At 46.9% G+C, this 20000-nt stretch overlaps 48 non-coding genes and 18 pseudogenes across 48 annotated transcripts; all 66 read right to left on the bottom strand.

The window, feature by feature from the left end:
- Positions 1-352: 352 nt before the first annotated feature.
- On the bottom strand, positions 353-461 carry LOC138543461 (5S ribosomal RNA; annotated as a pseudogene).
- Positions 462-566: 105 nt separating this feature from the next.
- On the bottom strand, positions 567-685 carry LOC138548745 (5S ribosomal RNA). The gene has a single exon (XR_011292539.1). It is a non-coding gene; the product is annotated as a 5S ribosomal RNA (ribosomal RNA).
- A 106-nt stretch (positions 686-791) lies between these two features.
- LOC138537232 (5S ribosomal RNA) lies at positions 792-910 on the bottom strand. Its single transcript, XR_011285374.1, has one exon. It is a non-coding gene; the product is annotated as a 5S ribosomal RNA (ribosomal RNA).
- A 106-nt stretch (positions 911-1016) lies between these two features.
- On the bottom strand, positions 1017-1135 carry LOC138548987 (5S ribosomal RNA). The gene has a single exon (XR_011292776.1). It is a non-coding gene; the product is annotated as a 5S ribosomal RNA (ribosomal RNA).
- A 463-nt stretch (positions 1136-1598) lies between these two features.
- LOC138547105 (5S ribosomal RNA) lies at positions 1599-1707 on the bottom strand (annotated as a pseudogene).
- Positions 1708-1813: 106 nt separating this feature from the next.
- On the bottom strand, positions 1814-1932 carry LOC138547825 (5S ribosomal RNA). Its single transcript, XR_011291653.1, has one exon. It is a non-coding gene; the product is annotated as a 5S ribosomal RNA (ribosomal RNA).
- Positions 1933-2038: 106 nt separating this feature from the next.
- Positions 2039-2157, bottom strand: LOC138550145 (5S ribosomal RNA). Its single transcript, XR_011293906.1, has one exon. It is a non-coding gene; the product is annotated as a 5S ribosomal RNA (ribosomal RNA).
- Positions 2158-2263: 106 nt separating this feature from the next.
- On the bottom strand, positions 2264-2382 carry LOC138539783 (5S ribosomal RNA). Its single transcript, XR_011287849.1, has one exon. It is a non-coding gene; the product is annotated as a 5S ribosomal RNA (ribosomal RNA).
- Positions 2383-2488: 106 nt separating this feature from the next.
- On the bottom strand, positions 2489-2607 carry LOC138538573 (5S ribosomal RNA). The gene has a single exon (XR_011286667.1). It is a non-coding gene; the product is annotated as a 5S ribosomal RNA (ribosomal RNA).
- A 465-nt stretch (positions 2608-3072) lies between these two features.
- On the bottom strand, positions 3073-3181 carry LOC138543460 (5S ribosomal RNA; annotated as a pseudogene).
- A 106-nt stretch (positions 3182-3287) lies between these two features.
- LOC138548733 (5S ribosomal RNA) lies at positions 3288-3406 on the bottom strand. Its single transcript, XR_011292527.1, has one exon. It is a non-coding gene; the product is annotated as a 5S ribosomal RNA (ribosomal RNA).
- Positions 3407-3512: 106 nt separating this feature from the next.
- On the bottom strand, positions 3513-3631 carry LOC138541127 (5S ribosomal RNA). Its single transcript, XR_011289142.1, has one exon. It is a non-coding gene; the product is annotated as a 5S ribosomal RNA (ribosomal RNA).
- Positions 3632-3737: 106 nt separating this feature from the next.
- LOC138550947 (5S ribosomal RNA) lies at positions 3738-3856 on the bottom strand. The gene has a single exon (XR_011294688.1). It is a non-coding gene; the product is annotated as a 5S ribosomal RNA (ribosomal RNA).
- Positions 3857-4319: 463 nt separating this feature from the next.
- Positions 4320-4428, bottom strand: LOC138546312 (5S ribosomal RNA; annotated as a pseudogene).
- A 106-nt stretch (positions 4429-4534) lies between these two features.
- Positions 4535-4653, bottom strand: LOC138541323 (5S ribosomal RNA). Its single transcript, XR_011289332.1, has one exon. It is a non-coding gene; the product is annotated as a 5S ribosomal RNA (ribosomal RNA).
- A 106-nt stretch (positions 4654-4759) lies between these two features.
- Positions 4760-4878, bottom strand: LOC138541936 (5S ribosomal RNA). The gene has a single exon (XR_011289928.1). It is a non-coding gene; the product is annotated as a 5S ribosomal RNA (ribosomal RNA).
- A 106-nt stretch (positions 4879-4984) lies between these two features.
- On the bottom strand, positions 4985-5103 carry LOC138538572 (5S ribosomal RNA). The gene has a single exon (XR_011286666.1). It is a non-coding gene; the product is annotated as a 5S ribosomal RNA (ribosomal RNA).
- Positions 5104-5576: 473 nt separating this feature from the next.
- Positions 5577-5685, bottom strand: LOC138546311 (5S ribosomal RNA; annotated as a pseudogene).
- Positions 5686-5791: 106 nt separating this feature from the next.
- LOC138537927 (5S ribosomal RNA) lies at positions 5792-5910 on the bottom strand. The gene has a single exon (XR_011286045.1). It is a non-coding gene; the product is annotated as a 5S ribosomal RNA (ribosomal RNA).
- A 463-nt stretch (positions 5911-6373) lies between these two features.
- Positions 6374-6482, bottom strand: LOC138547040 (5S ribosomal RNA; annotated as a pseudogene).
- A 106-nt stretch (positions 6483-6588) lies between these two features.
- On the bottom strand, positions 6589-6707 carry LOC138547824 (5S ribosomal RNA). Its single transcript, XR_011291652.1, has one exon. It is a non-coding gene; the product is annotated as a 5S ribosomal RNA (ribosomal RNA).
- Positions 6708-6813: 106 nt separating this feature from the next.
- LOC138537041 (5S ribosomal RNA) lies at positions 6814-6932 on the bottom strand. Its single transcript, XR_011285192.1, has one exon. It is a non-coding gene; the product is annotated as a 5S ribosomal RNA (ribosomal RNA).
- Positions 6933-7038: 106 nt separating this feature from the next.
- LOC138550144 (5S ribosomal RNA) lies at positions 7039-7157 on the bottom strand. The gene has a single exon (XR_011293905.1). It is a non-coding gene; the product is annotated as a 5S ribosomal RNA (ribosomal RNA).
- A 106-nt stretch (positions 7158-7263) lies between these two features.
- Positions 7264-7382, bottom strand: LOC138539782 (5S ribosomal RNA). Its single transcript, XR_011287847.1, has one exon. It is a non-coding gene; the product is annotated as a 5S ribosomal RNA (ribosomal RNA).
- Positions 7383-7488: 106 nt separating this feature from the next.
- On the bottom strand, positions 7489-7607 carry LOC138538571 (5S ribosomal RNA). The gene has a single exon (XR_011286665.1). It is a non-coding gene; the product is annotated as a 5S ribosomal RNA (ribosomal RNA).
- Positions 7608-8071: 464 nt separating this feature from the next.
- Positions 8072-8180, bottom strand: LOC138543459 (5S ribosomal RNA; annotated as a pseudogene).
- Positions 8181-8285: 105 nt separating this feature from the next.
- Positions 8286-8404, bottom strand: LOC138537149 (5S ribosomal RNA). The gene has a single exon (XR_011285295.1). It is a non-coding gene; the product is annotated as a 5S ribosomal RNA (ribosomal RNA).
- A 106-nt stretch (positions 8405-8510) lies between these two features.
- On the bottom strand, positions 8511-8629 carry LOC138541116 (5S ribosomal RNA). The gene has a single exon (XR_011289131.1). It is a non-coding gene; the product is annotated as a 5S ribosomal RNA (ribosomal RNA).
- A 106-nt stretch (positions 8630-8735) lies between these two features.
- On the bottom strand, positions 8736-8854 carry LOC138548986 (5S ribosomal RNA). Its single transcript, XR_011292775.1, has one exon. It is a non-coding gene; the product is annotated as a 5S ribosomal RNA (ribosomal RNA).
- Positions 8855-9317: 463 nt separating this feature from the next.
- Positions 9318-9426, bottom strand: LOC138546310 (5S ribosomal RNA; annotated as a pseudogene).
- Positions 9427-9532: 106 nt separating this feature from the next.
- Positions 9533-9651, bottom strand: LOC138547823 (5S ribosomal RNA). The gene has a single exon (XR_011291651.1). It is a non-coding gene; the product is annotated as a 5S ribosomal RNA (ribosomal RNA).
- A 106-nt stretch (positions 9652-9757) lies between these two features.
- Positions 9758-9876, bottom strand: LOC138542106 (5S ribosomal RNA). Its single transcript, XR_011290094.1, has one exon. It is a non-coding gene; the product is annotated as a 5S ribosomal RNA (ribosomal RNA).
- Positions 9877-9982: 106 nt separating this feature from the next.
- On the bottom strand, positions 9983-10101 carry LOC138537851 (5S ribosomal RNA). Its single transcript, XR_011285972.1, has one exon. It is a non-coding gene; the product is annotated as a 5S ribosomal RNA (ribosomal RNA).
- Positions 10102-10207: 106 nt separating this feature from the next.
- On the bottom strand, positions 10208-10326 carry LOC138539780 (5S ribosomal RNA). Its single transcript, XR_011287845.1, has one exon. It is a non-coding gene; the product is annotated as a 5S ribosomal RNA (ribosomal RNA).
- A 106-nt stretch (positions 10327-10432) lies between these two features.
- On the bottom strand, positions 10433-10551 carry LOC138538570 (5S ribosomal RNA). The gene has a single exon (XR_011286664.1). It is a non-coding gene; the product is annotated as a 5S ribosomal RNA (ribosomal RNA).
- A 465-nt stretch (positions 10552-11016) lies between these two features.
- Positions 11017-11125, bottom strand: LOC138543458 (5S ribosomal RNA; annotated as a pseudogene).
- Positions 11126-11230: 105 nt separating this feature from the next.
- On the bottom strand, positions 11231-11349 carry LOC138548722 (5S ribosomal RNA). Its single transcript, XR_011292514.1, has one exon. It is a non-coding gene; the product is annotated as a 5S ribosomal RNA (ribosomal RNA).
- Positions 11350-11455: 106 nt separating this feature from the next.
- Positions 11456-11574, bottom strand: LOC138541105 (5S ribosomal RNA). Its single transcript, XR_011289120.1, has one exon. It is a non-coding gene; the product is annotated as a 5S ribosomal RNA (ribosomal RNA).
- A 106-nt stretch (positions 11575-11680) lies between these two features.
- Positions 11681-11799, bottom strand: LOC138537980 (5S ribosomal RNA). Its single transcript, XR_011286097.1, has one exon. It is a non-coding gene; the product is annotated as a 5S ribosomal RNA (ribosomal RNA).
- A 463-nt stretch (positions 11800-12262) lies between these two features.
- On the bottom strand, positions 12263-12371 carry LOC138546309 (5S ribosomal RNA; annotated as a pseudogene).
- A 106-nt stretch (positions 12372-12477) lies between these two features.
- LOC138547822 (5S ribosomal RNA) lies at positions 12478-12596 on the bottom strand. Its single transcript, XR_011291650.1, has one exon. It is a non-coding gene; the product is annotated as a 5S ribosomal RNA (ribosomal RNA).
- A 106-nt stretch (positions 12597-12702) lies between these two features.
- On the bottom strand, positions 12703-12821 carry LOC138550143 (5S ribosomal RNA). Its single transcript, XR_011293904.1, has one exon. It is a non-coding gene; the product is annotated as a 5S ribosomal RNA (ribosomal RNA).
- Positions 12822-12927: 106 nt separating this feature from the next.
- On the bottom strand, positions 12928-13046 carry LOC138539779 (5S ribosomal RNA). The gene has a single exon (XR_011287844.1). It is a non-coding gene; the product is annotated as a 5S ribosomal RNA (ribosomal RNA).
- Positions 13047-13152: 106 nt separating this feature from the next.
- On the bottom strand, positions 13153-13271 carry LOC138538569 (5S ribosomal RNA). The gene has a single exon (XR_011286663.1). It is a non-coding gene; the product is annotated as a 5S ribosomal RNA (ribosomal RNA).
- Positions 13272-13736: 465 nt separating this feature from the next.
- LOC138543457 (5S ribosomal RNA) lies at positions 13737-13845 on the bottom strand (annotated as a pseudogene).
- A 105-nt stretch (positions 13846-13950) lies between these two features.
- Positions 13951-14069, bottom strand: LOC138548709 (5S ribosomal RNA). Its single transcript, XR_011292501.1, has one exon. It is a non-coding gene; the product is annotated as a 5S ribosomal RNA (ribosomal RNA).
- A 106-nt stretch (positions 14070-14175) lies between these two features.
- Positions 14176-14294, bottom strand: LOC138537344 (5S ribosomal RNA). The gene has a single exon (XR_011285483.1). It is a non-coding gene; the product is annotated as a 5S ribosomal RNA (ribosomal RNA).
- A 106-nt stretch (positions 14295-14400) lies between these two features.
- LOC138550946 (5S ribosomal RNA) lies at positions 14401-14519 on the bottom strand. The gene has a single exon (XR_011294687.1). It is a non-coding gene; the product is annotated as a 5S ribosomal RNA (ribosomal RNA).
- Positions 14520-14982: 463 nt separating this feature from the next.
- Positions 14983-15091, bottom strand: LOC138546307 (5S ribosomal RNA; annotated as a pseudogene).
- Positions 15092-15197: 106 nt separating this feature from the next.
- Positions 15198-15306, bottom strand: LOC138547136 (5S ribosomal RNA; annotated as a pseudogene).
- A 106-nt stretch (positions 15307-15412) lies between these two features.
- LOC138550142 (5S ribosomal RNA) lies at positions 15413-15531 on the bottom strand. The gene has a single exon (XR_011293903.1). It is a non-coding gene; the product is annotated as a 5S ribosomal RNA (ribosomal RNA).
- A 106-nt stretch (positions 15532-15637) lies between these two features.
- LOC138539778 (5S ribosomal RNA) lies at positions 15638-15756 on the bottom strand. The gene has a single exon (XR_011287843.1). It is a non-coding gene; the product is annotated as a 5S ribosomal RNA (ribosomal RNA).
- Positions 15757-15862: 106 nt separating this feature from the next.
- LOC138538568 (5S ribosomal RNA) lies at positions 15863-15981 on the bottom strand. Its single transcript, XR_011286662.1, has one exon. It is a non-coding gene; the product is annotated as a 5S ribosomal RNA (ribosomal RNA).
- A 465-nt stretch (positions 15982-16446) lies between these two features.
- LOC138543455 (5S ribosomal RNA) lies at positions 16447-16555 on the bottom strand (annotated as a pseudogene).
- A 105-nt stretch (positions 16556-16660) lies between these two features.
- Positions 16661-16779, bottom strand: LOC138548698 (5S ribosomal RNA). Its single transcript, XR_011292490.1, has one exon. It is a non-coding gene; the product is annotated as a 5S ribosomal RNA (ribosomal RNA).
- A 106-nt stretch (positions 16780-16885) lies between these two features.
- On the bottom strand, positions 16886-17004 carry LOC138541094 (5S ribosomal RNA). The gene has a single exon (XR_011289109.1). It is a non-coding gene; the product is annotated as a 5S ribosomal RNA (ribosomal RNA).
- Positions 17005-17110: 106 nt separating this feature from the next.
- On the bottom strand, positions 17111-17219 carry LOC138542884 (5S ribosomal RNA; annotated as a pseudogene).
- A 463-nt stretch (positions 17220-17682) lies between these two features.
- On the bottom strand, positions 17683-17791 carry LOC138546306 (5S ribosomal RNA; annotated as a pseudogene).
- Positions 17792-17897: 106 nt separating this feature from the next.
- LOC138547821 (5S ribosomal RNA) lies at positions 17898-18016 on the bottom strand. Its single transcript, XR_011291649.1, has one exon. It is a non-coding gene; the product is annotated as a 5S ribosomal RNA (ribosomal RNA).
- A 106-nt stretch (positions 18017-18122) lies between these two features.
- LOC138550141 (5S ribosomal RNA) lies at positions 18123-18241 on the bottom strand. The gene has a single exon (XR_011293902.1). It is a non-coding gene; the product is annotated as a 5S ribosomal RNA (ribosomal RNA).
- A 106-nt stretch (positions 18242-18347) lies between these two features.
- Positions 18348-18466, bottom strand: LOC138542202 (5S ribosomal RNA). Its single transcript, XR_011290189.1, has one exon. It is a non-coding gene; the product is annotated as a 5S ribosomal RNA (ribosomal RNA).
- Positions 18467-18929: 463 nt separating this feature from the next.
- On the bottom strand, positions 18930-19038 carry LOC138546305 (5S ribosomal RNA; annotated as a pseudogene).
- Positions 19039-19144: 106 nt separating this feature from the next.
- On the bottom strand, positions 19145-19253 carry LOC138546601 (5S ribosomal RNA; annotated as a pseudogene).
- A 106-nt stretch (positions 19254-19359) lies between these two features.
- LOC138550140 (5S ribosomal RNA) lies at positions 19360-19478 on the bottom strand. Its single transcript, XR_011293901.1, has one exon. It is a non-coding gene; the product is annotated as a 5S ribosomal RNA (ribosomal RNA).
- Positions 19479-19584: 106 nt separating this feature from the next.
- LOC138539777 (5S ribosomal RNA) lies at positions 19585-19703 on the bottom strand. Its single transcript, XR_011287841.1, has one exon. It is a non-coding gene; the product is annotated as a 5S ribosomal RNA (ribosomal RNA).
- Positions 19704-19809: 106 nt separating this feature from the next.
- Positions 19810-19928, bottom strand: LOC138538567 (5S ribosomal RNA). The gene has a single exon (XR_011286661.1). It is a non-coding gene; the product is annotated as a 5S ribosomal RNA (ribosomal RNA).
- Positions 19929-20000: the final 72 nt, after the last annotated feature.

Below are 20000 nucleotides of genomic sequence, written 5' to 3'. Positions count from 1 at the left end.
GATATATAAGACTGGTGGGCCCATTCAGGACTCCTATGTCTGGTAGGATAACTTTAATTCATCCATCCTGTGTCTGTTGCAGGGAGGTGGAGAGAACAATCAACACAATAATGGTTTTCTTTCATGCCTCTTGAAGGACTCAATATTCTCTGTACTGCATTACATGTGAAAGTTGATTTATTACCCATGAACACACTACCTGTATGCTAATTCTATGTAAAAAGGTAGCTCCAGCCCTCATGATGTTGTCCAACATTTCCGCTATAAAACGGGATACAATTATTTTGGAAACATACCAAATTTGAAAAATAATTGAGAAGTTGCGCAATTACTAATCATGGAGCACAAAAAAAGCCTACAGCACCTGGTATTCCCAGGCAGTCTCCCATCCAGGTACTAACTAGGCCCGACCCTGCTTAGCTTCCGAGATCGGGCGCATTCAGTGTGGTGTGGCCGTAGGCTCTGGGCCTAGTGAGTTTGTACTTTTAAGCATCTAGTCGGCTAGACCTTGCAGTTTTGAAAGGCAATTGTGAAATGGCTCACTTCCTGAACTTGGAGCACAAAAAAGCCTACAGCACCTGGTATTCCCAGGTGGTCTCCCATCCAGGTACTAACTAGGCCCGACACTGCTTAGCTTCCGAGATCAGACGAGATCGGGCGCATTCAGTGTGGTGTGGCCGTAGGCTCTGGGCCTAGTGAGTTTTGTACTTTTAAGCATCTAGTCGGCTAGACCTTGCAGTTTTGAAAGGCAATTGAGAAATGGCTCACTTCCTGAACTTGGAGTACAAAAAAGCCTACAGCACCTGGTATTCCCAGGAGGTCTCCCATCCAGGTACTAACTAGGCCCGACACTGCTTAGCTTCTGAGATCAGACGAGATCAGGCGCATTCAGTGTGGTGTGGCCGTAGGCTCTGGGCCTAGTGAGTGTTGTACTTTTAAGCATCTAGTCGGCTAGACCTTGCAGTTTTAAAAGGCAATTGAGAAAGGGCTCACTTCCTGAACTTGGAGCACAAAAAAGCCTACAGCACCTGGTATTCCCAGGCGGTCTCCCATCCAGGTACTAACTAGGCCTGACACTGCTTAACTTCCGAGATCAGACGAGATCGGGTGCATTCAGTGTGGTGTGGCCGTAGGCTCTAGGAATGCTAAGAATATTACTCTTATGCATTTGCATTTAGTAAGCTAAGCCATGCAGCCACTTGCAACATGATACCACGCTCATCGCTCGATCAGGCTCGATCAGGCGAGATATATAAGACTGGTGGGCCCATTCAGGACTCCTATGTCTGGTAGGATAACTTTAATTCATCCATCCTGTGTCTGTTGCAGGGAGGTGGAGAGAACAATCAACACAATAATGGTTTTCTTTCATGCCTCTTGAAGGACTCAATATTCTCTGTACTGCATTACATGTGAAAGTCGATTTATTACCCATGAACACACTACCTGTATGCTAATTCTATGTAAAAAGGTAGCTCCAGCCCTCATGATGTTGTCCAACATTTCCGCTATAAAACGGGATACAATTATTTTGGAAACATACCAAATTTGAAAAATAATTGAGAAGTTGCGCAATTACTAATCATGGAGCACAAAAAAGCCTACAGCATCTGGTATTCCCAGGCAGTCTCCCATCCAGGTACTAACTAGGCCTGACCCTGCTTAGCTTCCGAGATCGGGCACATTCAGTGTGGTGTGGCCGTAGGCTCTGGGCCTAGTGAGTTTTGTACTTTTAAGCATCTAGTCGGCTAGACCTTGCAGTTTTGAAAGGCAATTGTGAAATGGCTCACTTCCTGAACTTGGAGCACAAAAAAGCCTACAGCACCTGGTATTCCCAGGTGGTCTCCCATCCAGGTACTAACTAGGCCCGACACTGCTTAGCTTCCGAGATCAGACGAGATCGGGCGCAATCAGTGTGGTGTGGCCGTAGGCTCTGGGCCTAGTGAGTTTTGTACTTTTAAGCATCTAGTCAGCTAGACCTTGCAGTTTTGAAAGGCAATTGAGAAATGGCTCACTTCCTGAACTTGGAGCACAAAAAAGCCTACAGCACCTGGTATTCCCAGGCGGTCTCCCATCCAGGTACTAACGAGGCCCGACACTGCTTAGCTTCCGAGATCAGACGAGATCGGGCGCATTCAGTGTGGTGTGGCCGTAGGCTCTGGTTCTTGTGAGTTTTGTACTTTTAAGCATCTAGTCGGCTAGACCTTGCAGTTTTGAAAGGCAATTGAGAAATGGCTCACTTCCTGAACTTGGAGTACAAAAAAGCCTACAGCACCTGGTATTCCCAGGCGGTCTTCCATCCAGGTACTAACTAGGCCCGACACTGCTTAGCTTCTGAGATCAGACGAGATCAGGCACATTCAGTGTGGTGTGGCCGTAGGCTCTGGGCCTAGTGAGTTTTGTACTTTTAAGCATCTAGTCGGCTAGACCTTGCAGTTTTAAAAGGCAATTGAGAAAGGGCTCACTTCCTGAACTTGGAGCACAAAAAAGCCTACAGCACCTGGTATTCCCAGGCGGTCTCCCATCCAGGTACTAACTAGGCCTGACACTGCTTAACTTCCGAGATCAGTCGAGATCGGGTGCATTCAGTGTGGTGTGGCCGTAGGCTCTAGGAATGCTAAGAATATTACTCTTATGCATTTGCATTTAGTAAGCTAAGCCATGCAGCCACTTGCAACATGATACCACGCTCATCGCTCGATCAGCGCTCGATCAGGCGAGATATATAAGACTGGTGGGCCCATTCAGGACTCCTATGTCTGGTAGGATAACTTTAATTCATCCATCCTGTGTCTGTTGCAGGGAGGTGGAGAGAACAATCAACACAATAATGGTTTTCTTTCATGCCTCTTGAAGGACTCAATATTCTCTGTACTGCATTACATGTGAAAGTTGATTTATTACCCATGAACACACTACCTGTATGCTAATTCTATGTAAAAAGGTAGCTCCAGCCCTCATGATGTTGTCCAACATTTCCGCTATAAAACGGGATACAATTATTTTGGAAACATACCAAATTTGAAAAATAATTGAGAAGTTGCGCAATTACTAATCATGGAGCACAAAAAAAGCCTACAGCACCTGGTATTCCCAGGCAGTCTCCCATCCAGGTACTAACTAGGCCCGACCCTGCTTAGCTTCCGAGATCGGGCGCATTCAGTGTGGTGTGGCCGTAGGCTCTGGGCCTAGTGAGTTTGTACTTTTAAGCATCTAGTCGGCTAGACCTTGCAGTTTTGAAAGGCAATTGTGAAATGGCTCACTTCCTGAACTTGGAGCACAAAAAAAGCCTACAGCACCTGGTATTCCCAGGTGGTCTCCCATCCAGGTACTAACTAGGCCCGACACTGCTTAGCTTCCGAGATCAGACGAGATCGGGCGCATTCAGTGTGGTGTGGCCGTAGGCTCTGGGCCTAGTGAGTTTTGTACTTTTAAGCATCTAGTCGGCTAGACCTTGCAGTTTTGAAAGGCAATTGAGAAATGGCTCACTTCCTGAACTTGGAGTACAAAAAAGCCTACAGCACCTGGTATTCCCAGGCGGTCTCCCATCCAGGTACTAACTAGGCCCGACACTGCTTAGCTTCTGAGATCAGACGAGATCAGGCGCATTCAGTGTGGTGTGGCCGTAGGCTCTGGGCCTAGTGAGTGTTGTACTTTTAAGCATCTAGTCGGCTAGACCTTGCAGTTTTAAAAGGCAATTGAGAAAGGGCTCACTTCCTGAACTTGGAGCACAAAAAAGCCTACAGCACCTGGTATTCCCAGGCGGTCTCCCATCCAGGTACTAACTAGGCCTGACACTGCTTAACTTCCGAGATCAGACGAGATCGGGTGCATTCAGTGTGGTGTGGCCATAGGCTCTAGGAATGCTAAGAATATTACTCTTATGCATTTGCATTTAGTAAGCTAAGCCATGCAGCCACTTGCAACATGATACCACGCTCATCGCTCGATCAGGCTCGATCAGGCGAGATATATAAGACTGGTGGGCCCATTCAGGACTCCTATGTCTGGTAGGATAACTTTAATTCATCCATCCTGTGTCTGTTGCAGGGAGGTGGAGAGAACAATCAACACAATAATGGTTTTCTTTCATGCCTCTTGAAGGACTCAATATTCTCTGTACTGCATTACATGTGAAAGTCGATTTATTACCCATGAACACACTGCCTGTATGCTAATTCTATGTAAAAAGGTAGCTCCAGCCCTCATGATGTTGTCCAACATTTCCGCTATAAAACGGGATACAATTATTTTGGAAACATACCAAATTTGAAAAATAATTGAGAAGTTGCGCAATTACTAATCATGGAGCACAAAAAAGCCTACAGCACCTGGTATTCCCAGGCAGTCTCCCATCCAGGTACTAACTAGGCCTGACCCTGCTTAGCTTCCGAGATCGGGCACATTCAGTGTGGTGTGGCCGTAGGCTCTGGGCCTAGTGAGTTTTGTACTTTTAAGCATCTAGTCGGCTAGACCTTGCAGTTTTGAAAGGTAATTGTGAAATGGCTCACTTCCTGAACTTGGAGCACAAAAAAGCCTACAGCACCTGGTATTCCCAGGTGGTCTCCCATCCAGGTACTAACGAGGCCCGACACTGCTTAGCTTCCGAGATCAGACGAGATTGGGCGCATTCAGTGTGGTGTGGCCGTAGGCTCTGGTTCTTGTGAGTTTTGTACTTTTAAGCATCTAGTCGGCTAGACCTTGCAGTTTTGAAAGGCAATTGAGAAATGGCTCACTTCCTGAACTTGGAGTACAAAAAAGCCTACAGCACCTGGTATTCCCAGGCGGTCTTCCATCCACGTACTAACTAGGCCCGACACTGCTTAGCTTCTGAGATCAGACGAGATCAGGCACATTCAGTGTGGTGTGGCCGTAGGCTCTGGATCTAGTGAGTTTTGTACTTTTAAGCATCTAGTCGGCTAGACCTTGCAGTTTTAAAAGGCAATTGAGAAAGGGCTCACTTCCTGAACTTGGAGCACAAAAAAGCCTACAGCACCTGGTATTCCCAGGCGGTCTCCCATCCAGGTACTAACTAGGCCTGACACTGCTTAACTTCCGAGATCAGTCGAGATCGGGTGCATTCAGTGTGGTGTGGCCGTAGGCTCTAGGAATGCTAAGAATATTACTCTTATGCATTTGCATTTAGTAAGCTAAGCCATGCAGCCACTTGCAACATGATACCACGCTCATCGCTCGATCAGGCTCGATCAGGCTCGATCAGGCGAGATATATAAGACTGGTGGGCCCATTCAGGACTCCTATGTCTGGTAGGATAACTTTAATTCATCCATCCTGTGTCTGTTGCAGGGAGGTGGAGAGAACAATCAACACAATAATGGTTTTCTTTCATGCCTCTTGAAGGACTCAATATTCTCTGTACTGCATTACATGTGAAAGTCGATTTATTACCCATGAACACACTACCTGTATGCTAATTCTATGTAAAAAGGTAGCTCCAGCCCTCATGATGTTGTCCAACATTTCCGCTATAAAACGGGATACAATTATTTTGGAAACATACCAAATTTGAAAAATAATTGAGAAGTTGCGCAATTACTAATCATGGAGCACAAAAAAGCCTACAGCACCTGGTATTCCCAGGCAGTCTCCCATCCAGGTACTAACTAGGCCTGACCCTGCTTAGCTTCCGAGATCGGGCACATTCAGTGTGGTGTGGCCGTAGGCTCTGGGCCTAGTGAGTTTTGTACTTTTAAGCATCTAGTCGGCTAGACCTTGCAGTTTTAAAAGGCAATTGAGAAAGGGCTCACTTCCTGAACTTGGAGCACAAAAAATCCTACAGCACCTGGTATTCCCAGGCGGTCTCCCATCCAGGTACTAACTAGGCCTGACACTGCTTAACTTCCGAGATCAGACGAGATCGGGTGCATTCAGTGTGGTGTGGCCGTAGGCTCTAGGAATGCTAAGAATATTACTCTTATGCATTTGCATTTAGTAAGCTAAGCCATGCAGCCACTTGCAACATGATACCACGCTCATCGCTCGATCAGGCTCGATCAGGCGAGATATATAAGACTGGTGGGCCCATTCAGGACTCCTATGTCTGGTAGGATAACTTTAATTCATCCATCCTGTGTCTGTTGCAGGGAGGTGGAGAGAACAATCAACACAATAATGGTTTTCTTTCATGCCTCTTGAAGGACTCATTATTCTCTGTACTGCATTACATGTGAAAGTCGATTTATTACCCATGAACACACTGCCTGTATGCTAATTCTATGTAAAAAGGTAGCTCCAGCCCTCATGATGTTGTCCAACATTTCCGCTATAAAACGGGATACAATTATTTTGGAAACATACCAAATTTGAAAAATAATTGAGAAGTTGCGCAATTACTAATCATGGAGCACAAAAAAGCCTACAGCACCTGGTATTCCCAGGCAGTCTCCCATCCAGGTACTAACTAGGCCTGACCCTGCTTAGCTTCCAAGATCGGGCACATTCAGTGTGGTGTGGCCGTAGGCTCTGGGCCTAGTGAGTTTTGTACTTTTAAGCATCTAGTCGGCTAGACCTTGCAGTTTTGAAAGGCAATTGTGAAATGGCTCACTTCCTGAACTTGGAGCACAAAAAAGCCTACAGCACCTGGTATTCCCAGGTGGTCTCCCATCCAGGTACTAACTAGGCCCGACACTGCTTAGCTTCCGAGATCAGACGAGATCGGGCGCAATCAGTGTGGTGTGGCCGTAGGCTCTGGGCCTAGTGAGTTTTGTACTTTTAAGCATCTAGTCAGCTAGACCTTGCAGTTTTGAAAGGCAATTGAGAAATGGCTCACTTCCTGAACTTGGAGCACAAAAAAGCCTACAGCACCTGGTATTCCCAGGCGGTCTCCCATCCAGGTACTAACGAGGCCCGACACTGCTTAGCTTCCGAGATCAGACGAGATCGGGCGCAATCAGTGTGGTGTGGCCGTAGGCTCTGGGCCTAGTGAGTTTTGTACTTTTAAGCATCTAGTCAGCTAGACCTTGCAATTTTGAAAGGCAATTGAGAAATGGCTCACTTCCTGAACTTGGAGCACAAAAAAGCCTACAGCACCTGGTATTCCCAGGCGGTCTCCCATCCAGGTACTAACGAGGCCCGACACTGCTTAGCTTCCGAGATCAGACGAGATCGGGCGCATTCAGTGTGGTGTGGCCGTAGGCTCTGGTTCTTGTGAGTTTTGTACTTTTAAGCATCTAGTCGGCTAGACCTTGCAGTTTTGAAAGGCAATTGAGAAATGGCTCACTTCCTGAACTTGGAGTACAAAAAAGCCTACAGCACCTGGTATTCCCAGGCGGTCTTCCATCCAGGTACTAACTAGGCCCGACACTGCTTAGCTTCTGAGATCAGACGAGATCAGGCACATTCAGTGTGGTGTGGCCGTAGGCTCTGGGCCTAGTGAGTTTTGTACTTTTAAGCATCTAGTCGGCTAGACCTTGCAGTTTTAAAAGGCAATTGAGAAAGGGCTCACTTCCTGAACTTGGAGCACAAAAAAGCCTACAGCACCTGGTATTCCCAGGCGGTCTCCCATCCAGGTACTAACTAGGCCTGACACTGCTTAACTTCCGAGATCAGTCGAGATCGGGTGCATTCAGTGTGGTGTGGCCGTAGGCTCTAGGAATGCTAAGAATATTACTCTTATGCATTTGCATTTAGTAAGCTAAGCCATGCAGCCACTTGCAACATGATACCACGCTCATCGCTCGATCAGGCTCGATCAGGCGAGATATATAAGACTGGTGGGCCCATTCAGGACTCCTATGTCTGGTAGGATAACTTTAATTCATCCATCCTGTGTCTGTTGCAGGGAGGTGGAGAGAACAATCAACACAATAATGGTTTTCTTTCATGCCTCTTGAAGGACTCAATATTCTCTGTACTGCATTACATGTGAAAGTTGATTTATTACCCATGAACACACTACCTGTATGCTAATTCTATGTAAAAAGGTAGCTCCAGCCCTCATGATGTTGTCCAACATTTCCGCTATAAAACGGGATACAATTATTTTGGAAACATACCAAATTTGAAAAATAATTGAGAAGTTGCGCAATTACTAATCATGGAGCACAAAAAAAGCCTACAGCACCTGGTATTCCCAGGCAGTCTCCCATCCAGGTACTAACTAGGCCCGACCCTGCTTAGCTTCCGAGATCGGGCGCATTCAGTGTGGTGTGGCCGTAGGCTCTGGGCCTAGTGAGTTTGTACTTTTAAGCATCTAGTCGGCTAGACCTTGCAGTTTTGAAAGGCAATTGTGAAATGGCTCACTTCCTGAACTTGGAGCACAAAAAAGCCTACAGCACCTGGTATTCCCAGGTGGTCTCCCATCCAGGTACTAACTAGGCCTGACACTGCTTAGCTTCCGAGATCAGACGAGATCGGGCGCATTCAGTGTGGTGTGGCCGTAGGCTCTGGGCCTAGTGAGTTTTGTACTTTTAAGCATCTAGTCGGCTAGACCTTGCAGTTTTGAAAGGCAATTGAGAAATGGCTCACTTCCTGAACTTGGAGTACAAAAAAGCCTACAGCACCTGGTATTCCCAGGCGGTCTCCCATCCAGGTACTAACTAGGCCCGACACTGCTTAGCTTCTGAGATCAGACGAGATCAGGCGCATTCAGTGTGGTGTGGCCGTAGGCTCTGGGCCTAGTGAGTGTTGTACTTTTAAGCATCTAGTCGGCTAGACCTTGCAGTTTTAAAAGGCAATTGAGAAAGGGCTCACTTCCTGAACTTGGAGCACAAAAAAGCCTACAGCACCTGGTATTCCCAGGCGGTCTCCCATCCAGGTACTAACTAGGCCTGACACTGCTTAACTTCCGAGATCAGACGAGATCGGGTGCATTCAGTGTGGTGTGGCCGTAGGCTCTAGGAATGCTAAGAATATTACTCTTATGCATTTGCATTTAGTAAGCTAAGCCATGCAGCCACTTGCAACATGATACCACGCTCATCGCTCGATCAGGCTCGATCAGGCGAGATATATAAGACTGGTGGGCCCATTCAGGACTCCTATGTCTGGTAGGATAACTTTAATTCATCCATCCTGTGTCTGTTGCAGGGAGGTGGAGAGAACAATCAACACAATAATGGTTTTCTTTCATGCCTCTTGAAGGACTCAATATTCTCTGTACTGCATTACATGTGAAAGTCGATTTATTACCCATGAACACACTACCTGTATGCTAATTCTATGTAAAAAGGTAGCTCCAGCCCTCATGATGTTGTCCAACATTTCCGCTATAAAACGGGATACAATTATTTTGGAAACATACCAAATTTGAAAAATAATTGAGAAGTTGCGCAATTACTAATCATGGAGCACAAAAAAGCCTACAGCACCTGGTATTCCCAGGCAGTCTCCCATCCAGGTACTAACTAGGCCTGACCCTGCTTAGCTTCCGAGATCGGGCACATTCAGTGTGGTGTGGCCGTAGGCTCTGGGCCTAGTGAGTTTTGTACTTTTAAGCATCTAGTCGGCTAGACCTTGCAGTTTTGAAAGGCAATTGTGAAATGGCTCACTTCCTGAACTTGGAGCACAAAAAAGCCTACAGCACCTGGTATTCCCAGGTGGTCTCCCATCCAGGTACTAACTAGGCCCGACACTGCTTAGCTTCCGAGATCAGACGAGATCGGGCGCAATCAGTGTGGTGTGGCCGTAGGCTCTGGGCCTAGTGAGTTTTGTACTTTTAAGCATCTAGTCAGCTAGACCTTGCAGTTTTGAAAGGCAATTGAGAAATGGCTCACTTCCTGAACTTGGAGCACAAAAAAGCCTACAGCACCTGGTATTCCCAGGCGGTCTCCCATCCAGGTACTAACGAGGCCCGACACTGCTTAGCTTCCGAGATCAGACGAGATCGGGCGCAATCAGTGTGGTGTGGCCTTAGGCTCTGGGCCTAGTGAGTTTTGTACTTTTAAGCATCTAGTCAGCTAGACCTTGCAATTTTGAAAGGCAATTGAGAAATGGCTCACTTCCTGAACTTGGAGCACAAAAAAGCCTACAGCACCTGGTATTCCCAGGCGGTCTCCCATCCAGGTACTAACGAGGCCCGACACTGCTTAGCTTCCGAGATCAGACGAGATCAGGCGCATTCAGTGTGGTGTGGCCGTAGGCTCTGGTTCTTGTGAGTTTTGTACTTTTAAGCATCTAGTCGGCTAGACCTTGCAGTTTTGAAAGGCAATTGAGAAATGGCTCACTTCCTGAACTTGGAGTACAAAAAAGCCTACAGCACCTGGTATTCCCAGGCGGTCTTCCATCCAGGTACTAACTAGGCCCGACACTGCTTAGCTTCTGAGATCAGACGAGATCAGGCACATTCAGTGTGGTGTGGCCGTAGGCTCTGGGCCTAGTGAGTTTTGTACTTTTAAGCATCTAGTCGGCTAGACCTTGCAGTTTTAAAAGGCAATTGAGAAAGGGCTCACTTCCTGAACTTGGAGCACAAAAAAGCCTACAGCACCTGGTATTCCCAGGCGGTCTCCCATCCAGGTACTAACTAGGCCTGACACTGCTTAACTTCCGAGATCAGTCGAGATCGGGTGCATTCAGTGTGGTGTGGCCGTAGGCTCTAGGAATGCTAAGAATATTACTCTTATGCATTTGCATTTAGTAAGCTAAGCCATGCAGCCACTTGCAACATGATACCACGCTCATCGCTCGATCAGCGCTCGATCAGGCGAGATATATAAGACTGGTGGGCCCATTCAGGACTCCTATGTCTGGTAGGATAACTTTAATTCATCCATCCTGTGTCTGTTGCAGGGAGGTGGAGAGAACAATCAACACAATAATGGTTTTCTTTCATGCCTCTTGAAGGACTCAATATTCTCTGTACTGCATTACATGTGAAAGTTGATTTATTACCCATGAACACACTACCTGTATGCTAATTCTATGTAAAAAGGTAGCTCCAGCCCTCATGATGTTGTCCAACATTTCCGCTATAAAACGGGATACAATTATTTTGGAAACATACCAAATTTGAAAAATAATTGAGAAGTTGCGCAATTACTAATCATGGAGCACAAAAAAAGCCTACAGCACCTGGTATTCCCAGGCAGTCTCCCATCCAGGTACTAACTAGGCCCGACCCTGCTTAGCTTCCGAGATCGGGCGCATTCAGTGTGGTGTGGCCGTAGGCTCTGGGCCTAGTGAGTTTGTACTTTTAAGCATCTAGTCGGCTAGACCTTGCAGTTTTGAAAAGCAATTGTGAAATGGCTCACTTCCTGAACTTGGAGCACAAAAAAGCCTACAGCACCTGGTATTCCCAGGTGGTCTCCCATCCAGGTACTAACTAGGCCCGACACTGCTTAGCTTCCGAGATCAGACGAGATCGGGCGCATTCAGTGTGGTGTGGCCGTAGGCTCTGGGCCTAGTGAGTTTTGTACTTTTAAGCATCTAGTCGGCTAGACCTTGCAGTTTTGAAAGGCAATTGAGAAATGGCTCACTTCCTGAACTTGGAGTACAAAAAAGCCTACAGCACCTGGTATTCCCAGGCGGTCTCCCATCCAGGTACTAACTAGGCCCGACACTGCTTAGCTTCTGAGATCAGACGAGATCAGGCGCATTCAGTGTGGTGTGGCCGTAGGCTCTGGGCCTAGTGAGTGTTGTACTTTTAAGCATCTAGTCGGCTAGACCTTGCAGTTTTAAAAGGCAATTGAGAAAGGGCTCACTTCCTGAACTTGGAGCACAAAAAAGCCTACAGCACCTGGTATTCCCAGGCGGTCTCCCATCCAGGTACTAACTAGGCCTGACACTGCTTAACTTCCGAGATCAGACGAGATCGGGTGCATTCTGTGTGGTGTGGCCGTAGGCTCTAGGAATGCTAAGAATATTACTCTTATGCATTTGCATTTAGTAAGCTAAGCCATGCAGCCACTTGCAACATGATACCACGCTCATCGCTCGATCAGGCTCGATCAGGCGAGATATATAAGACTGGTGGGCCCATTCAGGACTCCTATGTCTGGTAGGATAACTTTAATTCATCCATCCTGTGTCTGTTGCAGGGAGGTGGAGAGAACAATCAACACAATAATGGTTTTCTTTCATGCCTCTTGAAGGACTCAATATTCTCTGTACTGCATTACATGTGAAAGTCGATTTATTACCCATGAACACACTACCTGTATGCTAATTCTATGTAAAAAGGTAGCTCCAGCCCTCATGATGTTGTCCAACATTTCCGCTATAAAACGGGATACAATTATTTTGGAAACATACCAAATTTGAAAAATAATTGAGAAGTTGCGCAATTACTAATCATGGAGCACAAAAAAGCCTACAGCACCTGGTATTCCCAGGCAGTCTCCCATCCAGGTACTAACTAGGCCTGACCCTGCTTAGCTTCCGAGATCGGGCACATTCAGTGTGGTGTGGCCGTAGGCTCTGGGCCTAGTGAGTTTTGTACTTTTAAGCATCTAGTCGGCTAGACCTTGCAGTTTTGAAAGGCAATTGTGAAATGGCTCACTTCCTGAACTTGGAGCACAAAAAAGCCTACAGCACCTGGTATTCCCAGGTGGTCTCCCATCCAGGTACTAACTAGGCCCGACACTGCTTAGCTTCCGAGATCAGACGAGATCGGGCGCAATCAGTGTGGTGTGGCCGTAGGCTCTGGGCCTAGTGAGTTTTGTACTTTTAAGCATCTAGTCAGCTAGACCTTGCAGTTTTGAAAGGCAATTGAGAAATGGCTCACTTCCTGAACTTGGAGCACAAAAAAGCCTACAGCACCTGGTATTCCCAGGCGGTCTCCCATCCAGGTACTAACGAGGCCCGACACTGCTTAGCTTCCGAGATCAGACGAGATCGGGCGCATTCAGTGTGGTGTGGCCGTAGGCTCTGGTTCTTGTGAGTTTTGTACTTTTAAGCATCTAGTCGGCTAGACCTTGCAGTTTTGAAAGGCAATTGAGAAATGGCTCACTTCCTGAACTTGGAGTACAAAAAAGCCTACAGCACCTGGTATTCCCAGGCGGTCTTCCATCCAGGTACTAACTAGGCCCGACACTGCTTAGCTTCTGAGATCAGACGAGATCAGGCACATTCAGTGTGGTGTGGCCGTAGGCTCTGGGCCTAGTGAGTTTTGTACTTTTAAGCATCTAGTCGGCTAGACCTTGCAGTTTTAAAAGGCAATTGAGAAAGGGCTCACTTCCTGAACTTGGAGCACAAAAAAGCCTACAGCACCTGGTATTCCCAGGCGGTCTCCCATCCAGGTACTAACTAGGCCTGACACTGCTTAACTTCCGAGATCAGTCGAGATCGGGTGCATTCAGTGTGGTGTGGCCGTAGGCTCTAGGAATGCTAAGAATATTACTCTTATGCATTTGCATTTAGTAAGCTAAGCCATGCAGCCACTTGCAACATGATACCACGCTCATCGCTCGATCAGCGCTCGATCAGGCGAGATATATAAGACTGGTGGGCCCATTCAGGACTCCTATGTCTGGTAGGATAACTTTAATTCATCCATCCTGTGTCTGTTGCAGGGAGGTGGAGAGAACAATCAACACAATAATGGTTTTCTTTCATGCCTCTTGAAGGACTCAATATTCTCTGTACTGCATTACATGTGAAAGTTGATTTATTACCCATGAACACACTACCTGTATGCTAATTCTATGTAAAAAGGTAGCTCCAGCCCTCATGATGTTGTCCAACATTTCCGCTATAAAACGGGATACAATTATTTTGGAAACATACCAAATTTGAAAAATAATTGAGAAGTTGCGCAATTACTAATCATGGAGCACAAAAAAAGCCTACAGCACCTGGTATTCCCAGGCAGTCTCCCATCCAGGTACTAACTAGGCCCGACCCTGCTTAGCTTCCGAGATCGGGCGCATTCAGTGTGGTGTGGCCGTAGGCTCTGGGCCTAGTGAGTTTGTACTTTTAAGCATCTAGTCGGCTAGACCTTGCAGTTTTGAAAGGCAATTGTGAAATGGCTCACTTCCTGAACTTGGAGCACAAAAAAGCCTACAGCACCTGGTATTCCCAGGTGGTCTCCCATCCAGGTACTAACTAGGCCCGACACTGCTTAGCTTCCGAGATCAGACGAGATCGGGCGCATTCAGTGTGGTGTGGCCGTAGGCTCTGGGCCTAGTGAGTTTTGTACTTTTAAGCATCTAGTCGGCTAGACCTTGCAGTTTTGAAAGGCAATTGAGAAATGGCTCACTTCCTGAACTTGGAGTACAAAAAAGCCTACAGCACCTGGTATTCCCAGGCGGTCTCCCATCCAGGTACTAACTAGGCCCGACACTGCTTAGCTTCTGAGATCAGACAAGATCAGGCGCATTCAGTGTGGTGTGGCCGTAGGCTCTGGGCCTAGTGAGTGTTGTACTTTTAAGCATCTAGTCGGCTAGACCTTGCAGTTTTAAAAGGCAATTGAGAAAGGGCTCACTTCCTGAACTTGGAGCACAAAAAAGCCTACAGCACCTGGTATTCCCAGGCGGTCTCCCATCCAGGTACTAACTAGGCCTGACACTGCTTAACTTCCGAGATCAGACGAGATCGGGTGCATTCAGTGTGGTGTGGCCATAGGCTCTAGGAATGCTAAGAATATTACTCTTATGCATTTGCATTTAGTAAGCTAAGCCATGCAGCCACTTGCAACATGATACCACGCTCATCGCTCGATCAGGCTCGATCAGGCGAGATATATAAGACTGGTGGGCCCATTCAGGACTCCTATGTCTGGTAGGATAACTTTAATTCATCCATCCTGTGTCTGTTGCAGGGAGGTGGAGAGAACAATCAACACAATAATGGTTTTCTTTCATGCCTCTTGAAGGACTCAATATTCTCGGTACTGCATTACATGTGAAAGTCGATTTATTACCCATGAACACACTACCTGTATGCTAATTCTATGTAAAAAGGTAGCTCCAGCCCTCATGATGTTGTCCAACATTTCCGCTATAAAACGGGATACAATTATTTTGGAAACATACCAAATTTGAAAAATAATTGAGAAGTTGCGCAATTACTAATCATGGAGCACAAAAAAGCCTACAGCACCTGGTATTCCCAGGCAGTCTCCCATCCAGGTACTAACTAGGCCTGACCCTGCTTAGCTTCCGAGATCGGGCACATTCAGTGTGGTGTGGCCGTAGGCTCTGGGCCTAGTGAGTTTTGTACTTTTAAGCATCTAGTCGGCTAGACCTTGCAGTTTTGAAAGGCAATTGTGAAATGGCTCACTTCCTGAACTTGGAGCACAAAAAAGCCTACAGCAGCTGGTATTCCCAGGTGGTCTCCCATCCAGATACTAACTAGGCCCGACACTGCTTAGCTTCCGAGATCAGACGAAATCAGTGTGGTGTGGCCGTAGGCTCTGGGCCTAGTGAGTTTTGTACTTTTAAGCATCTAGTCAGCTAGACCTTGCAGTTTTGAAAGGCAATTGAGAAATGGCTCACTTCCTGAACTTGGAGCACAAAAAAGCCTACAGCACCTGGTATTCCCAGGCGGTCTCCCATCCAGGTACTAACGAGGCCCGACACTGCTTAGCTTCCGAGATCAGACGAGATCGGGCGCATTCAGTGTGGTGTGGCCGTAGGCTCTGGTTCTTGTGAGTTTTGTACTTTTAAGCATCTAGTCGGCTAGACCTTGCAGTTTTGAAAGGCAATTGAGAAATGGCTCACTTCCTGAACTTGGAGTACAAAAAAGCCTACAGCACCTGGTATTCCCAGGCGGTCTTCCATCCAGGTACTAACTAGGCCCGACACTGCTTAGCTTCTGAGATCAGACGAGATCAGGCACATTCAGTGTGGTGTGGCCGTAGGCTCTGGGCCTAGTGAGTTTTGTACTTTTAAGCATCTAGTCGGCTAGACCTTGCAGTTTTAAAAGGCAATTGAGAAAGGGCTCACTTCCTGAACTTGGAGCACAAAAAAGCCTACAGCACCTGGTATTCCCAGGCGGTCTCCCATCCAGGTACTAACTAGGCCTGACACTGCTTAACTTCCGAGATCAGTCGAGATCGGGTGCATTCAGTGTGGTGTGGCCGTAGGCTCTAGGAATGCTAAGAATATTACTCTTATGCATTTGCATTTAGTAAGCTAAGCCATGCAGCCACTTGCAACATGATACCACGCTCATCGCTCGATCAGCGCTCGATCAGGCGAGATATATAAGACTGGTGGGCCCATTCAGGACTCCTATGTCTGGTAGGATAACTTTAATTCATCCATCCTGTGTCTGTTGCAGGGAGGTGGAGAGAACAATCAACACAATAATGGTTTTCTTTCATGCCTCTTGAAGGACTCAATATTCTCTGTACTGCATTACATGTGAAAGTTGATTTATTACCCATGAACACACTACCTGTATGCTAATTCTATGTAAAAAGGTAGCTCCAGCCCTCATGATGTTGTCCAACATTTCCGCTATAAAACGGGATACAATTATTTTGGAAACATACCAAATTTGAAAAATAATTGAGAAGTTGCGCAATTACTAATCATGGAGCACAAAAAAAGCCTACAGCACCTGGTATTCCCAGGCAGTCTCCCATCCAGGTACTAACTAGGCCCGACCCTGCTTAGCTTCCGAGATCGGGCGCATTCAGTGTGGTGTGGCCGTAGGCTCTGGGCCTAGTGAGTTTGTACTTTTAAGCATCTAGTCGGCTAGACCTTGCAGTTTTGAAAGGCAATTGTGAAATGGCTCACTTCCTGAACTTGGAGCACAAAAAAGCCTACAGCACCTGGTATTCCCAGGTGGTCTCCCATCCAGGTACTAACTAGGCCCGACACTGCTTAGCTTCCGAGATCAGACGAGATCGGGCGCATTCAGTGTGGTGTGGCCGTAGGCTCTGGGCCTAGTGAGTTTTGTACTTTTAAGCATCTAGTCGGCTAGACCTTGCAGTTTTGAAAGGCAATTGAGAAATGGCTCACTTCCTGAACTTGGAGTACAAAAAAGCCTACAGCACCTGGTATTCCCAGGCGGTCTCCCATCCAGGTACTAACTAGGCCCGACACTGCTTAGCTTCTGAGATCAGACGAGATCAGGCGCATTCAGTGTGGTGTGGCCGTAGGCTCTGGGCCTAGTGAGTGTTGTACTTTTAAGCATCTAGTCGGCTAGACCTTGCAGTTTTAAAAGGCAATTGAGAAAGGGCTCACTTCCTGAACTTGGAGCACAAAAAAGCCTACAGCACCTGGTATTCCCAGGCGGTCTCCCATCCAGGTACTAACTAGGCCTGACACTGCTTAACTTCCGAGATCGGGTGCATTCAGTGTGGTGTGGCCATAGGCTCTAGGAATGCTAAGAATATTACTCTTATGCATTTGCATTTAGTAAGCTAAGCCATGCAGCCACTTGCAACATGATACCACGCTCATCGCTCGATCAGGCTCGATCAGGCGAGATATATAAGACTGGTGGGCCCATTCAGGACTCCTATGTCTGGTAGGATAACTTTAATTCATCCATCCTGTGTCTGTTGCAGGGAGGTGGAGAGAACAATCAACACAATAATGGTTTTCTTTCATGCCTCTTGAAGGACTCAATATTCTCTGTACTGCATTACATGTGAAAGTCGATTTATTACCCATGAACACACTGCCTGTATGCTAATTCTATGTAAAAAGGTAGCTCCAGCCCTCATGATGTTGTCCAACATTTCCGCTATAAAACGGGATACAATTATTTTGGAAACATACCAAATTTGAAAAATAATTGAGAAGTTGCGCAATTACTAATCATGGAGCACAAAAAAGCCTACAGCACCTGGTATTCCCAGGCAGTCTCCCATCCAGGTACTAACTAGGCCTGACCCTGCTTAGCTTCCGAGATCGGGCACATTCAGTGTGGTGTGGCCGTAGGCTCTGGGCCTAGTGAGTTTTGTACTTTTAAGCATCTAGTCAGCTAGACCTTGCAGTTTTGAAAGGCAATTGTGAAATGGCTCACTTCCTGAACTTGGAGCACAAAAAAGCCTACAGCACCTGGTATTCCCAGGTGGTCTCCCATCCAGGTACTAACTAGGCCCGACACTGCTTAGCTTCCGAGATCAGACGAGATCGGGCGCAATCAGTGTGGTGTGGCCGTAGGCTCTGGGCCTAGTGAGTTTTGTACTTTTAAGCATCTAGTCAGCTAGACCTTGCAGTTTTGAAAGGCAATTGAGAAATGGCTCACTTCCTGAACTTGGAGCACAAAAAAGCCTACAGCACCTGGTATTCCCAGGCGGTCTCCCATCCAGGTACTAACGAGGCCCGACACTGCTTAGCTTCCGAGATCAGACGAGATCGGGCGCATTCAGTGTGGTGTGGCCGTAGGCTCTGGTTCTTGTGAGTTTTGTACTTTTAAGCATCTAGTCGGCTAGACCTTGCAGTTTTGAAAGGCAATTGAGAAATGGCTCACTTCCTGAACTTGGAGCACAAAAAAGCCTACAGCACCTGGTATTCCCAGGCGGTCTCCCATCCAGGTACTAACTAGGCCTGACACTGCTTAATTTCCGAGATCAGTCGAGATCGGGTGCATTCAGTGTGGTGTGGCCGTAGGCTCTAGGAATGCTAAGAATATTACTCTTATGCATTTGCATTTAGTAAGCTAAGCCATGCAGCCACTTGCAACATGATACCACGCTCATCGCTCGATCAGGCTCGATCAGGCGAGATATATAAGACTGGTGGGCCCATTCAGGACTCCTATGTCTGGTAGGATAACTTTAATTCATCCATCCTGTGTCTGTTGCAGGGAGGTGGAGAGAACAATCAACACAATAATGGTTTTCTTTCATGCCTCTTGAAGGACTCAATATTCTCGGTACTGCATTACATGTGAAAGTCGATTTATTACCCATGAACACACTACCTGTATGCTAATTCTATGTAAAAAGGTAGCTCCAGCCCTCATGATGTTGTCCAACATTTCCGCTATAAAACGGGATACAATTATTTTGGAAACATACCAAATTTGAAAAATAATTGAGAAGTTGCGCAATTACTAATCATGGAGCACAAAAAAGCCTACAGCACCTGGTATTCCCAGGCAGTCTCCCATCCAGGTACTAACTAGGCCTGACCCTGCTTAGCTTCCGAGATCGGGCACATTCAGTGTGGTGTGGCCGTAGGCTCTGGGCCTAGTGAGTTTTGTACTTTTAAGCATCTAGTCGGCTAGACCTTGCAGTTTTGAAAGGCAATTGTGAAATGGCTCACTTCCTGAACTTGGAGCACAAAAAAGCCTACAGCACCTGGTATTCCCAGGTGGTCTCCCATCCAGATACTAACTAGGCCCGACACTGCTTAGCTTCCGAGATCAGACGAAATCAGTGTGGTGTGGCCGTAGGCTCTGGGCCTAGTGAGTTTTGTACTTTTAAGCATCTAGTCAGCTAGACCTTGCAGTTTTGAAAGGCAATTGAGAAATGGCTCACTTCCTGAACTTGGAGCACAAAAAAGCCTACAGCACCTGGTATTCCCAGGCGGTCTCCCATCCAGGTACTAACGAGGCCCGACACTGCTTAGCTTCCGAGATCAGACGAGATCGGGCGCATTCAGTGTGGTGTGGCCGTAGGCTCTGGTTCTTGTGAGTTTTGTACTTTTAAGCATCTAGTCGGCTAGACCTTGCAGTTTTGAAAGGCAATTGAGAAATGGCTCACTTCCTGAACTTGGAGTACAAAAAAGCCTACAGCACCTGGTATTCCCAGGCGGTCTTCCATCCAGGTACTAACTAGGCCCGACACTGCTTAGCTTCTGAGATCAGACGAGATCAGGCACATTCAGTGTGGTGTGGCCGTAGGCTCTGGGCCTAGTGAGTTTTGTACTTTTAAGCATCTAGTCGGCTAGACCTTGCAGTTTTAAAAGGCAATTGAGAAAGGGCTCACTTCCTGAACTTGGAGCACAAAAAAGCCTACAGCACCTGGTATTCCCAGGCGGTCTCCCATCCAGGTACTAACTAGGCCTGACACTGCTTAACTTCCGAGATCAGTCGAGATCGGGTGCATTCAGTGTGGTGTGGCCGTAGGCTCTAGGAATGCTAAGAATATTACTCTTATGCATTTGCATTTAGTAAGCTAAGCCATGCAGCCACTTGCAACA

This window comes from Ambystoma mexicanum, unplaced genomic scaffold, assembly GCF_040938575.1.
Source record: "Ambystoma mexicanum isolate Mex_15411 unplaced genomic scaffold, UKY_AmexF1_1 Mex_scaf10, whole genome shotgun sequence".
NCBI lineage: Eukaryota > Metazoa > Chordata > Amphibia > Caudata > Ambystomatidae > Ambystoma > Ambystoma mexicanum.
The sequence above is the reverse complement of the archived record's forward strand: the minus strand, read 5'-3'. Positions and strand labels throughout refer to the sequence as shown.